The 3,527-nt window shown below is 35.8% G+C and overlaps 1 non-coding gene across 1 annotated transcript; it reads right to left on the bottom strand.

Moving 5' to 3' along the window:
- Window positions 1-2,629: 2,629 nt before the first annotated feature.
- LOC126025176 (U6 spliceosomal RNA) lies at window positions 2,630-2,737 on the bottom strand. The gene has a single exon (XR_007501220.1). It is a non-coding gene; the product is annotated as a U6 spliceosomal RNA (small nuclear RNA).
- Window positions 2,738-3,527: the final 790 nt, after the last annotated feature.

Raw genomic sequence — 3,527 nt, 5'->3', positions numbered from 1 at the left:
TTTTTCCTAACAATTGCACAGTATTCCATTGTGTTGATTTTCTTTTTTTGTGGGTGACATATCTAGGCATGGAAAGTGATTACCATCTCTTGGTTTAATAATTATAACCTCTCCCACAGCTTAAAATTGTTTGGTTTTTGGTTTCTATTTAATTTTATTTATTATTTATTTATATATTTTGTATGTGTGTATTGGCCAAAGTTAATCAACTTCCTTGATTTTTTTCAGTAAACTGGATTTGGTTCCCTGCATTATATATATATAATTAAAAGGTAACTGATAGTGCTGATTCTGAATTTGAGACATTAGAACAAATTAGGAAGCTCTCTTTGCCCTCGTGTGTACATAACAAAAAGAGTTTGAGCCTCCAAACAAGATTGCCTCACTTCTGATTCTAACCGTAAATTCAGTGTCCTAAATTCCTTAGATTTGATAGTTCATTAAAAAAGACTCAGAGAGAGCTACCAAGACCAAACAGGTGTAAGACCACTAAATAGCAAGTTAGGCACAGAGGAGACCACGTATTCTTGCAGCCCCGAGGGCCAGGGAGGAAGATATGGGAGGTAGGATGGGAACCGATATGTAGGGAGAAAAATTCGGTAATGGGAATCCCCCTGATATTAAGTTAACATGTACCTAAAATATTATTGTCAACAATATGTAAGCCACTATGATCAAAATAAAAATTATATTAAAAAAAGACTCAGAGAACACACTGAGAACTGTCCTGTGCACAATTATAAAATCACCCCATGCTCTATATCTCCAACTCCAGGTGAACGAGTCTAAAGTAGAGTTGCTGCACAAAATAATCCAGACCAGGCTGAGTGGGAAACATGTGTAGTATGGCACATACTACCTCCTATGGTGAGTGGGCTGCCTGCCAGAACTGTTGTTTATATTGAGTACACAGACCACCCCTAGGTGGGGGAATAAGGACAGATAGCTCAAGCTACCTAAGCCAGTCTTAACCAGGTTTACATGTATGACAATCTTTGTTTTGGGTGAAATCATATTGTAAGCAAACAGACACAAAGAAACCAGGGATGATCTTTGTTTTGGGTAAAACAAGGTATACTCTAACACACAGTTATGGTTCAGCACATGAATAGTATGCATCAGTGCAGAAGCATGTGAGCAGAGTTTCTGAAAAATTACAAAAAGACACAGAACTTTTGTTGTCTGCTTCCAATGGCATTAGGTGCATTATTTTCTCAATATCCATGTGCAACAATATGTATGTTGTTAATCAGGAACATTCACCCATGCTTCAATGCCCTTTATTGGTCTTCAACACACAGCTTGCTCATGGATTGTCGACATAGTTGGCTCCAGTCTTCAGGTAACTGATAGTGTGTGATCATAGTTCAAAGGGAACAGGATAAATATTGAGAAAGGAATGGAGTGGAATAAAGTCACACTTTATATATATAAATTATATATACTAGATTATATACTAGAATTATATACTAGAAAACAATAGGAACTGCTTGGGAATAGTCTTATTTTTTAAATTATTTTTAATTGAATCACCGTGAAATATAGTTACAAATTTACTCATGACTGAGTTTCAGTCACACACCTGTTTCTTCACTAGTACACATTTCCTGCCACCAATGTCCCCAGTTTCTTTCCTGCCCTCTCCCCTTATCTCCCCCTACCTGCCTCTATTGCATTTTCTTCTCTCTATCTTTCACTCACTTACTCACTCACTCACTCACTCACTCACTCACTCACTCACTCACTCACTCACTCACTCACTTACTCACTCACTTTACTTTTTTTTCCTTTTAGACATTGTGGTTTGCAATATTGTTACTGAAAGGATGACATGCATATCACTTTACTTCTTTTCAGAGCCTGGATGTTGTCAGAATGATCATTTTCAGTATCATTAGAGTGATTATATCATCAGAGTGATCCCTTCTCTGCCCTAACTACATTTACTCATCTTTGGGGCAAGCTTCCTACCATGGATCAGTCTTCTGGCCCTCATTTGGAAATTGTGGCCCTCATTTAAAAATGATTAAAACACTCAATATTATTAAAAACCTCATTATTAAATTTCATATAAGTATATAAATTACATATTAAATTATTTTAAATTATGAAAAAACCTCATTATTAAAACCCACTGCCAATGTGGCCCTAAAATAGCTTTTATCTATGGACTCAAGAAACAATGAAAGATGCTGCATATAATACATAGGAATTTCTTCTCTTACATTTTAAGGCTAAAATTTTACATTAATGTAATTATATGCTGCACACATTCCTTGGGGATTAAAATTATTCCAATCGAAATATAATATAGTTTATGCTGAATAATATGTATGTAGTGGCCTTAGTATAAACTATACAAGTACACACAATCAGAATGGGAGATTTGTTAAACCACAAGACATGAAAGCACAAAGATTAAAAACATAATTAAAAAATTATGTTCCTCTTTTAAAGGAAAATAGAGACTGATTATTCCGATCTGAAAACACGTTGTTGGAATAGTTTAAAATGGGTAAGGTACATTGTTTTCTTTTTGTTTAATTAAAGAACCATGTTTTACAAAGTCATTTAAAAATGTCATTGTAGTCAAATTTTAGATATGTAATATTTAAACACCAATTCCACCACCAGTGTCAACTTTTTTCATGAAGTTGCGTGTCATCCTTGCACAGGGGCCATGCTAATCTTCTCTGTATTGTTCCAATTTTAGTGTATGTGCTGCCGAAGCGAGCACCAGTGTCAACTTTTTACCAGTATTCCCATGCTCCATGTCTGTCATTTGCCTGCCATCTTCATAAGGCACATTACAAAGTTCCAGTGATTGCAACTCTAATCTCACATTTGCAGTGTTGTTGAATTTACTGTATTTTCTGGTGTACAAGATGACTTTTTAACCCATGAAAAACTTCTTAAAAGTCGGGCGTTGTTTTATAGGTCAGTATATGGCATGCTGAAATTTACTCCAGCTTCAGGGACAACTGATCCGTCCCCTTATTGATGCACCCCTCTGTTCAGCTTTTATGGAACACAGAGGAAGGCTCTCAGTCTCTCTCTAGCTGTTCTATTAATCACTGCACCCCAGCCAGCTGCTCTTGGAGGAGCCCCATTTCTCTGCTTTCAATGTAGATCACTGTTTTATGTTTGTATGTTTGATGACAAATAGCCTTATGTTTATAAGTGACAGTTTTTCAGCTAAGTACATGCATGACATAAGCATTTGAATTAAAATTTCCATATTGAAGTCAAATCTTACATTTTTTAATTTCCATTTGGTGTGTGTAGCAGGTCATATTAATGTTGTCTCCAGTTATTCCTCCTTTTCCATTTTGGGATCCATCAATGTAAAAAACCTTGGCATTGGGGATAGGGGAATCCCGAACAATTGAAGAAATAACAAACTGAGTTTTCTTTAAAAAGTCCCAAATTTTTCCTGCTGGATAATGGGAGGATATTTCTCCTGTGAAATCTGAGAGGGCCCTTTGTAGAGATTCATTAATTGGCAATATTGACTCAATTTCCTTTTT

Source organism: Suncus etruscus, chromosome 12 (assembly GCF_024139225.1).
Source record: "Suncus etruscus isolate mSunEtr1 chromosome 12, mSunEtr1.pri.cur, whole genome shotgun sequence".
NCBI lineage: Eukaryota > Metazoa > Chordata > Mammalia > Eulipotyphla > Soricidae > Suncus > Suncus etruscus.
This window is presented reverse-complemented; position numbering and strand designations above follow the sequence as displayed.